Source organism: Palaemon carinicauda, chromosome 6 (assembly GCF_036898095.1).
Source record: "Palaemon carinicauda isolate YSFRI2023 chromosome 6, ASM3689809v2, whole genome shotgun sequence".
Lineage (NCBI taxonomy): Eukaryota > Metazoa > Arthropoda > Malacostraca > Decapoda > Palaemonidae > Palaemon > Palaemon carinicauda.
The window spans coordinates 168,705,910-168,718,208 of NC_090730.1; the positions used below are offsets into that span (position 1 = coordinate 168,705,910).

General features: G+C 32.5%; 1 long non-coding RNA gene across 2 annotated transcripts in view; it reads left to right on the forward strand.

Moving 5' to 3' along the window:
* LOC137642815 (uncharacterized) overlaps positions 1–12,299 on the forward strand; it is a 40,865-nt gene that overhangs the window by 16,556 nt on the left and 12,010 nt on the right. For both annotated transcript variants that reach the window (XR_011044859.1, XR_011044858.1), the window contains exons 2-3: positions 343–540; positions 10,947–11,070. This is a non-coding gene — a long non-coding RNA (uncharacterized lncRNA). The remainder of the gene's footprint in view (positions 1–342; positions 541–10,946; positions 11,071–12,299) is intronic.

A 12,299-nucleotide genomic window follows, 5' to 3' on the forward strand; every position in this document is an offset into this window, starting at 1 on the left:
ACTCTTGACTGGCCATAAAATCAATAAATCCAGTACTGTATTGAGGGAAAGAACTCAAATTTATAATCCTGTATTTCACATTATCACGCAGTATATTGTACATACACTCAGGAATATGTACATGAATATAAATTCTTAAGACTACTTTTAAACATTACATTATGATGCATATACACACCACACATCAAATAATTATTTAAACAACTGCACCATAAATACATACTGCACAGTATGATAAATATGTTTTTCAATCATTTGCTAAATATTAAATTTTAAGTGATTTTCATTATCCTTATGCATACAACCCTGTATTTTACATCATGTATTATTTATTTTTTACAGGTGGAGAAGGATTAAAGAACCATTCTGAACTGACGTAAGCTACCATTTGGATACCATGGGCAGTTGCCAATTAAAGGAGTGAATTATGGCAGAGAAGTGAAAAACTTTATCACCCACTGAGGTTCTCGTTATTTTGCCTGAACAGGAAGCCTGACTGCATAGTTTAGAAGAGGTCTTCATAGAGGACTCATTTAAACGGTGAGATTATTTTTTCTTGTTTTTTTTCTTGTGTATACCCTGTGCACATTATATTTTACACTGTATAGGCTGGATAATGTATTTGGACTAAAAGATTCAGATGTCCTTTATTAAAAGGTAAGCTATTGACTTCATAATTATGCATTGAATCTATTTACTGAAATAATGTTCATGAAAGTAGATCACTTAGAATAATCAGAAAATACATGTTACTCGAAGGGGTTAATAGGAGAGGGCAAGAAAGACAAAATCAACACACCTCCTAAAGTATCGATCCCTTTTTTTCTGATGGTGGTTTTGCATTTCATTTTTTCAGCATTTTATCTTGTCAGGTCATTACTTATAAAGTGAGTGAATCGTATTCTATGAACTTTTGTATATCCGTGGAGAGAATTCTGCGCTTATGGTACAATGGCATACTTTACGAATTGCTATGTGAACTTTTGTTTATCCGTAGAGAGAATTTTGCACTTACTTTTACATTAGTATACTTTACGATATACTTAACCAGATGTGCATCAAATACCAGTGGATAAATCCTCCTAGCCTTCATAAATTCAAATCTGTTCTCATGCAAAAAAAAAATAGAATGAAGGACTTAGTGGGAATATGTCCGGCATTATTAATGATATCAATTATTGCTCATATAGCTCCCAAAGTTTGCTAAATCAAAACATAAGAATACTGTCATCATTTCCAAATTGGGTCAATGTCTTTGGCTCTGAGACGTAAATCATTTAACACTGTGACAAGGTTTAAACTTTTACCTTAATATTTGTAGGGTAGAGCAAGCTGTCATAATTCTTATCATATAATGCAAGTGTTATCAGTATTTGAATGGGTCCTTTACCCCAAATCTCCATTGAAATTAGCAGTCATTGGAATAATATTCAGCAAACACCAAACACCAACAGACAGACAAAATACTAGGTTTAGTATTTTTGTAGGAACACAAAATTAAGAATTAATGGATTATTTTCTAACTTTTAACCCACATTTAACTTGGATGGGTATCTCCAACCTCATTAGTTGGGATCATTTGAAATCTTAAAATATTTTATTTTGATTGTTTTATTTAGTTTGTTTCCTTTCCTCACTGGGCTATTTTTCCTTGTTGGAGCCCTTGGGCTTATAGCATCTTGCTTTTCCAAGTACTTTTATAGCTAGCTTATAATAATAATTATAATACCTAATCAGAATGCCTAGCAGTGAGTGAAGCAATGTATTTTGTCTATATCCAAGGTAGCTTACTGTCATTTGGTAAATGTGTATACCTTAGAGGAAATTTAAAGTAGTCTATTTTTCTGGTAAACTGGTAAGATAAGTAACATGTAAGATACAAGTATGTATGGCAAGAGACGTTAACAGGGAAATGGCGTAAGAAGTTAAATTTGCCATTAATGCGTCCTACGAAAGTATATTATTTTTGTGGGAAATAAGTTGTATTAATTTTGTTTTCATGTTTTACTCTAAATATATCTTGGATCTAAACAGCACATACCAGTAATCACCTGCATCCTGCATTCGGAGGTAGAAAGCAACATCGGTATATTTGAGAAAGGCTTTCATTGTACTCCTCTAAACATGAAAAGGAACCTAAAATATCTCTCAAGGCTCAGTCATTACCAAAGTCCATCTCATCAATAAATTTTCGAATTAATGAACAGAAATTAACAACACAATATCTCTTGATTACCCTGTCTCCTCCTGATGATTTTGTTAGAGTTGAAGGCTACAGGTGTAAAAGGTAAAAAACTTTGATATGGTCTTAAAAAATCTATCCATGAACTAAAAGTTAAGGCAATTCACACATTATTACAACTTACTGTAATTAAATAAACTTATCTTGAGTGATAAAATGAAAAAAGAATTCTAAAAGAAATATTTATACTGAGAGCCACATGAATCATATATAATTCTTACAATTAACACTAAACAGAACATCTTAGTAATAAGTTTGACTCCTATTCTACCTGTGAGTTAAGAACTTTTGTGCACCTCAATAGATTTTTCTATCACATCATGCAATACACTGCTCCTGTACTGTACTGCACTGCACTACACATTTTCCATGTTACAATATCATACTGTTCAATCACTGTAACATGTAGCATATGCAAGCGTTTAACATTAGTTTCAACCCTGAAGTAATAATTCTTGAACACTCGTATGGGAAGATTTCTCTGTACCACAAGCTACTGTTGTTAACACAAACCAAAAACATGATTCTAATAAAATTTTCTAAATGCATAGATCATTCATGCAAGTACACCAACATTTATAAATTGTTATCAGAGGTAGAGACTACAGGCTTCCTAAACAGTAATGGTTTACAACAGTGACCCTATTAGGAATTAGGAGCAAGACAACAATGACATGTGGAAATAATTCACTTAAGGAGCTTCTTAGAACCATGATCAGTTTGTCTTTCAATGGACACTTTACATCTACCAAAAAGACTCGACCATAATGTGAAAATTAATTGTTCTGGATCTCAAATATTTTCATATTGTTTTGGGAATAGTTTCTACAAAAAGCCCAAGAGGTAAAATATTACTTATAGTGAAAAATAATGGAGGTAGAAGGTAAAATACTTTAGAAAGATATATAAATAAACAAAAATATTAAATACTGTATATAAATGCCTGTACTTAGTGGAAAGTTGAAATATCATGAAATGCAGTGTCATAAATGTGTCGTTCTTTTTGCACTTCATACTATTACAGTATTACCTTTACTGTAATACAGTACATGGTTTCACAGGCAGAAAAATATACAGTACAGTACTGACTAAATGGGATGTGATGTTGAAGGATTTTAGAATTTGGCTATAAGTTTGAAAAAATCTATTTTAGAATTTGTCGGTAAAAAGAAGTCTAATATGAATAGACTTCTTTTATAATGAATAAATACAGAGGTGGTATTTATAAAAGAAGCATTGCAAGCAAGGGAAGAAGGAAAGGCTGCTTGTCAGTTGCCAAGGAGTTATGTCTTGATTTATGCTCAAAATGTCTGATCATTATAAAATAATTTCATATGTGATAAGTTATAACTTATCACCTAGGTCCCTTTACTGTATGTTAAAACTTCACGTATGATATGAAGTACCTATACCTTCTTCACTTCTTATCAGTAGTGTTTGTTTCACTTAGTACTGTATACTCATCATTTACATAGCCCAATTTATGGTTCTTCATGAATCCTAGACACTGCATTTGTGATTCAAAAGACGACCCTCTGCTGACTGGCAGCATGCACATGTACATTTATGGCTCTTGATACCAGTAGGGTAAGAAGATAGTTTTTCAAGTGTTGCCCTTGTGGTTAGCTACCTTTCATAGATATGGCTGTTTTTTTTATTTCTATGACTTTTCTAAATATTTGTAGAGATAAACTCCATTATTTTCTCATTAGCACCTTCACAGTAGAGGTTTAAGGGATGAATTGACAATTTCAAGTAGAAAAATTGAATTGTCTTTTTTTTTTTGGTTCATTGCAAATAGTGTTTTGCCTTGCTCAAACTCTCCCAGTGGCCTTAACTTTACAAAGTATTATAGCTACTTAACACATGTTTAATGTTAATGCTTCCATCATGGAGCTGAATTTTATAACATTTAAGCAAAAGTTGGAATCATGAACTTTATGTACAGATACAACAGTACAGTAGTCTTAAGATGGATGTTAACCACTGTCAATAATGCAGGTTTGAACCAGCTGGTGTGGCAGATATGAGTGACCAATATTTGAATACACACCTGGGATCTGTTGCTCGCCAAACTCACTTCAGTCACACCCAGGGTTTAATGTGATATAGAACATCAAAAGGGGATATAAAATTTTCATTTCTCACCTTTGATTTGGATTTGAGATTCATCAGTGACCAGGCCATTCAATATCTGTGCTACCACAGAGATTATTAGCCAATAATATTGATGTTTTCAGGGATTAGACATCCAGCAGAGGATTTTTCCTTGGCATTAGACATTCTCGCATAGCAAGAGCAACATAAATTATAGAACACTGCTTTCATTAACATGTTCTTTCTCTCAAAAGGATTACTATGGGAGTGTTTATCCTTCATAAGGGATTTTACAAACAAGACTTCGTACGGAAAGCTGTGTTGTCAACATGATATATGTTGCACCATAGGTTGTTTTACTAGGATGGCCATGATTACTGACTGCGAGGTTCACTAGATTACTAAATTGGACCAGGACATCATCAGTTCTAGGATTCTTAGCAGTGGCTGTGGTCTGATAGTAGGATCAGCATTACTTACTTGGGAAAAATTGGCTGATAAATCAAATAAGCAGAGTGCAAGGGCCACTGTAATGTCTTTTTTTTTCCTGGGAAAAAGAAAATGCACCTGGAAACGAATAAAGCTGGAGTAAGGAACTGCGACTGACCTCAAGAGTCAAAACTATGTTTCTACTTGTGGTCTTTTGTGAATTAAGATTCTTTGAACTCTGACAGGACTTGGAGTCGATTCATGAACAGTTTAGGATTCTCACATAATTGGGTTATGTAACTGACAGGTTTATATTGAAGAAAGAAATAATAATTGAAAAAATATTTTATAATTTGATTGATTTTATACTAAAAATTATCCAGGTTTGATATTGTATTTTTATACTGTATAAAAGTACACTGTAGAGCAAAGGTAATCTATGCAAACACAACTGAGTCATTCATAAAAACTGGAATATTGCCTTGTAGCTGAGGTAGAATAATGGCAATCTATACTAAAGAAAAACATACTACAGTATAAATCAAGGGTAGGAAAATATATTTAATAAATAGTAGTAGTAGTTGTAGCTTCTTGACAATCAAAATTCATTGTTATTTAAATTAATAAATCACAAAGTCTACAATATTAATTGACTGAGAATTCCTAAGCTATTTTCATACTACAAGAAATAATTGTTTGATAGATTTTAAATGCCTTTCAATTCCATTTATCAATGATTTGTGCAGTTTACAGTTTTGAACAGAATTCACCGGGTCATAACACAATTTTCCCAATTTAGGAAGAGTTACTGCCAGAAGAAAATGTATTAATCTTGATATTGTACAGTATAACAAAACTTAGCATAGAGCTGCATATTTATGGCAATCTTACAGAGTGGAAAGTAGATAACCTTTGGAAGATACATAAAATTACATACATTTTTTTCTATCCCAAGGTCATCAAAATTCATATTAACCATATACATTGTCTGACAAACGACCCTGACATCGTGTTGCAGTTGTTAAAAAAAAAAGTTTAGAGGGCACGTTTTAACGTTTTTCTTTGCAAAGATAAAGACACGCACTTAAACCTTGAGGGACAGAGATTTATATGGACATTTAAGTTATAGGTATACCAACCTACACATCAAGTTTTCAACATGGCTTAATGCTGTACAGTTCTTATAAATCTTTGCATATACAGTATTTCAGACATTTTTTTTTTTAAGTTTCAGATATATCAATATTCAATATTTTACAAAATATGTTTTAATTTGTCATATAACTATAATAATAACTTCTAAAAGATCTGTGCTTTCCCCAAAGCCTGTTAGTGCAACTAACATTGTGAAACAGATATAAAAATGTACCTTTTCAAGCGGAATATTTGGTTTATGAAAGGAACATATATATTCACAAACTATTTCTAATGGAAAATTATGCTGGTAAACACTGACAATGAATGTGTAGCCATAAGTGTTTCTCATATATACGCTAGTTCATCTAACATGAAAAAATAAGCTACAAACTAGGCATGCAAATTCTGTTTCACAAAGGCAGCTTCACAGGGACATCTACATATTACAAACTTGGACCGAGCAACAGTTCTAATATGTCAGATGACTAAAACAATGCTCTTGTATTAGGAACACAACCTGATATATTCTAAAATGGACTGCCTGTTAGATTTTAGAAAAAAAAATCTTACTGAATTTTGATTATTGAATGTGCCAAAATGGGGTAAAAATAATTTTTTTTGATTACAGTAAGATTCAGACTCAATGTGCAGTAGACATTCTCAGTATTACAGCTTAGTAATGACACACTATTTGTTGTAATATACAATTGTTCAATAGAGCGTTATGTAAAACAAATGGTAAATAGATTGGCCCTTGGCATAAAATTAATATAAGCAAATTAAGAATACTGTATAATTCAGAAAGTATTTTCAAATGAGTGCAGAATAACCCAGAAGTCTTCTGGCTGTAATTTATAAATGGACGTGAGGAAGACCGTAAATATTTTCAAGCTAAGCAATCATGACAAAATGACTCTTCCCATGGCTGAAGAAAGAAAATGCATGATCATCTACAAGATAGTTAGTTATTAGTATCTTTCTATTTTTCTGAGAGTTATGAGTTGTTATTGTTATCATTTTTATTTTTACATAGATTAATCAGACAAGTTGGATTTTTACGTGGCTGGCTCCCAAATTTTATCATAAACAGTAAAATTATCATTTATATTGTTACAGGCTATAGCATCTAAAAATAGTTACACATACTGTGAAGCTTCAGCTAGTGTAAAATATATCCTTGAAGCTTGCCACTAATCTGGGTAGTAAGATTATTTTTTTTTTAAACATAACTATAAATTGAAAAAAAAAAAGTTATGGCAAAGTTTCCTAAATTGAATGTTTTCCAAACTACTTTTTTTCAATCATTCACTTGAACATTCAACTATTAATGTTGACTGGAATTTTCTGCATACAGGGATTGGATCCTGGTGGTTATTAATTAGATATTGTTTAATGTGACTTGACAAAACTTTGAGATTTTATGGAGTTATGATTCGTTTGACAAAGTTAGCAATACATGAGTATTATTCATATTCCAATTGGTAATTATTAAACCTTTTTATAGTATAAGATACAATTGTGTTTCTATGTGACCAATGTAATATATAAGGTCTCTTGAGATAATTCAAAAGGTAATCCTTCACTAAATTAAAGATCTATTTTGAAGTAAAATCTCAGTTGCTGAGATTTAATAGTAAAAATACTATTCTGTTATGCCAAATCTGAAATTTTTAAATCATAAACATGAACTTGGATAAGAATTCAGGGAAGAACATGTACATAGAAGTGTGAAATGAGTACCATAGGGACAATTATTAGCACACTCAATTAGAATAATTTAATTTTCAACTAAAACATAAGGGACATAATTTTCTAATATTTTTATCCCCTTGAATTATCAGTCATGTTAAAATGTTTGGCCTCGGCAAGGAATAGTAAATTTACGTTTACGATTCAAGCATTCATATTCAGTAAAACAAAAGTAATGTAGATTAATTTCACCACTAATCTATCACTCTTACATATTTGTGGTCTTTTAATGTCCCAGATTATACTGCAGTCATTGTCTAATGGACAGAAGAGCTGCAGTAGCCCTTTGCATTCACCTGGATCCATGGGTTTAGAAGTTTAAATTTTTGGTGTCTGCTGTAGGCTACAGAAAACATCTTATAAGAGTTCCTTCAGAAAATCATTTTAACCATCATTCCTTGAAAGATCATGAATATCTGAATTATTCCATCCCCTTTCACACATTTCATCACTCTTACTTAACTAATTGATTAGGTGATATGTGATTTAATCTTCACCAGTAACAAGGTCTTTTTGGCTCCCTGTAAAAAATGGATTGTTTGAGTATCTATTCTTTCTTTTGTAAGAGATCATCATCATTGCATAAGTTTGAACATATATTTTCATTTCAGTGTTGGTAATTTTAGTTAACGGTATGTAATTATATGACGAAAGGTTAGCCTGTTAGGAACCGTCGTGTGGTTAGGCTCCATCCACGCGACCAACCAATGTTCAGTGAACTTTGTTTTTCATCGAACAAAGTTCGGTAAAGGTCTTTATGTGAGCGTCCAAACAATGACAGTAACTTCGTACATTAGGTAATGACGTGTCTCCAGTTTTAACTACTAATGAGCAAAGCTCTTGTTACTTTGGTAATAATGAAAAAAACCTGTACAGAACTTTACTTGCTGCTTCTAGGCTTCTGACGTTACCTTTAACAAAGTTCGTCAAGCAAAGTTTGTCCATATGGACGAAGTCTTATGTGGTTTTCTGAAGCTGATTCTTGTTAAGTTTTTATAACTTTTAATATTTGTACATTACTTTATTGTAGTACCTAGGTTAAATTTTCAAGGAGCAAGTCTGTTTTTCTATGCTCTCTTGGACTTTTCTTTGGTGTATTTCATTTGTTGGTTCCATGTGTATTTATTCTGAAATACCATTTCTTATTTTACCTTTGAAGGTGCTAAAGCAAACTTGTATGGAATTACCAGATAACCCTTGTCATATATAGATGTCAAACCTGGAAAAGTATCCTCTAAGTGTGGTATAGTATTTGTGTGATGATTAGATTTACAGTTGACTAAACTTTGGCAAATAAGATATGCTAGGAGTCGTGCCACAGATTTATCTTATTCCTTTGCTTTGGAGGCTTCAGTTAGATTTCTTGAATTGCTGAAATATTCATGTTCAAATTTTGAGAGCAGTTCATCAGATTATGTTGCAGTGTAACAACCAGGTGTGCTCTCAGAGCTTACCATCCCCCTTTTTTCTGTTTTCTGTTTCTTCAAGACTAGTCAGCAAGCTTTATGCTTTTGAGAAAGCTTCCTATGCTAAAGGATTGAACTTAATTTTATTGTTCTTTCTAGTTCCCTATGTGAAGAAACAATTTTCAGGTAACTCGAACCATTTCATGGCTTTCTTTGCCATCCCTTCTCTGGCTTACCATGCAAAAGACTTGAGAATATCTACTGTGCTAAGTTGAATTGTTGGCCTTTATCTACAAAAGACTCCAAGAAAGATGCATCTTTATGGTTTTCCTTCACAGGCCATTTCAGGAACCTCATTGCTAAAATTAAAATCTTGCAATGGCTTGAAGAAAGTCATCCTTTTAGTTCGTGCAACTATGTGATGGATGACCAAGCTATGCCGTTAAAAATTCTTTTTCACAAAGTGCTAATTTCAGTCAGTGATGCATTGCATCTAAATGGCAGAACAATAAGTCCAGTATCAGCAATGGAACAGGTAATAGTTATTTCTGTCGAAGTCTTAAAGAATTCTCCATCTTAATTATCAAAATCTTGCACAAATGGTAAGTGATTATCATTTATTGGACCAAAAGGATTGCATACTTCAAACATCTTGCATTACACCATCAGGATCTCATTCATACATAAATTGCTCCTTATTGCACTCTTAGCCCTATTCCTTGCTGATATGGTGAATACGGTGAACAAGTGCAGAACTACCCCACTCCTCCTCATTGTTAAACAAAGAGACTGCAGTGACTGGGACATTCAAAAGGCCTTGAATGTGGGTATGATTGATGGATTTGCATGGTAAAAATTTGTGCAGTAAATTTATCTTCTTAGGATGAAGGGTATAACTGTTTTCTCCAACATGTTTTAATACTGTGCTCTTTATATGATTGCAAATAAAACCTAGGTACTCAAAAGTAAATAATGAATCATCTATTTAGCCTGAGAAATACAAGTAATAGTGGAGTCATGGCATACATTCAACATAAATAAATTGTACATCAGATTCTGAGCATAATTTATCAGAAGATATTGAACTCATTTAATATACCTGAAGCTCCAGATCACAAGGTTTCTGCAAGTAGGAATTTTTTTTGCCAGAACTACAAAGTATTTTGTCAGAGACACTTACACATTTAACTACATTACCTTTGTCATCAACTTCTCACTTCTCAGAAACAAATATTCAGTTTTAATAGTTGTGATTGCCAAAACCCAATAGACTATTTACCTGTTTTTAATATCTACAATCTAACAAGTGTTCTAAAGTTTATGTAATTAACTTTCTAATGTATCTGTAAAATAGCTAGATTACTTAGTTCTTCAACATGGCCAAGGATCTACTCCAGACCTTTTCCCATCATACTTGCTAATAGTTATACCTATGGAATTTCAGAGAATCTTTTCTTGTTCTTTTTATACTTAAAAGTCCCTACTTAGGTTCAACTACTATCACCGATCTCATTTTTACTTTGGTAATTACTGTATATAAGTTTACATATTTTTGTTGATACACTTACTTTCTTGGTTTTTAAGCGCTCCCGTGGATTCTTTTCTCAAAAATTTAAATTTTTCTTCAATATTTTCCAACAATATACTATACTATACATCTTTTAATTTATCGTGATTGTATAATCTTGAGATACAGTATACACTATTGCCTCCATGCTACCCTGTGCTATTTACTTTTTCTCAGTTGCTTATCTGCCCAACTCGCCTTGTAACTATTTCCAATTTCGCTGTTAATTTAGTTTGCATCTACAATCATTCTATTTATTTCTCTATCCACTCCCCATGCTAGGTCTTAGATTATTAAATTCTACCCTCATTTATTTCAGAATAACAACTCTACATTTTATGGCCAGCTAGTAATGGATTCTGAGCTTGTGTAATGTAGGAAGACTTTTAACCTGCTTTACTCGGTACATTATTCCAGTCTCTTTGGACAATGCAAGAGGTCACGTAAGTATTTCCTAGCTATCATTTGATCTGTTTCCAGTGTTCAGGATTATTTAAAAGTATGAAGGTTGCTTATGAGTGGCAGAGGCTTGAACTCCCAACCTATGGATTGTTTTTCAAGGATATTTTCAATTTTCTATCTTTTGATAATTAGGTTGCGTTGATTTTAGGTAGTCGAACCCAACCGCTTGAGTTAAAACACACTAATTTCATAAGGCTGTTCTGAAATGTGTGTCTTAACTATTCAATGTATTAATTTCATTAATTACAGTTTTTATATTTTGATAAATAGAAAATTATAGATTGACATCCTTATTATCACTTACAAATTTTTATGTTAGCTCTTTCCTTGTACATGATTGAATGAAACATCGAGTGCTCTCTCTCAACTCTGTTGCATCTTACTGAACTCTTATTGGATCCAGCTCCCCATATATATCCCTTTGTATTATTTTCTGGGCTTACCTCAGGTCTTTTTTCCAGCCACTTCCATATCCACTGGGGGTATTTTTTAGCAGTAATGTCCAAGGATAAAAAAAAAAAAATCCACTACCTCCCACACATGGGAAATATGTATTTTATAAAGCAGAATAAAATGAATCTGCTGAAAATATTTTTATGCAAAATATAAAAAAAAATACAAATATAGATTTTCAGCCAAGTTAAATATTAGTGTGCCTTGCTAAGACAATATATTATGAGAACGTCTAAAGTTTGAAATGGACACATCCCTAACACGACAAATAAATCTAAAGCTACTGTTCCAGTGCATTCAAATGTCTAAAAATTACCTGGCATAGAATTGTGCATATTTCTTATTCTAAAGACAGGAAACATGGGTGTTTTGGAGATGAGTCCATTTTTTTGGCAATAAATAACATTAAAATGTACTTTTATACCTGTTTCAAAAGATTAATTTTGATGCATCTCGGTTACTTATTTAAAAATGTAACTATTGGTGATGAATCTTACATCATATCTTTGTGTGCTGTTATGTGGTGCAGCAATTGGCACATCATTGACTTCAGATGGTAAAAAAATATTTACTGTCAAAGAAATATTTCACTGTTACAATAATGCAATGTACATGAGGAAATTAACATTGGAAGATCCATTGCAAATGGTACGGTATACAAATATTTTACATTATGAGGTCCAGAGCCATGACCTAGTATGAGGGAAATTAGGGCAAGCCCCAACATTACACTTACAGACAACTACAGAAGGCCTCA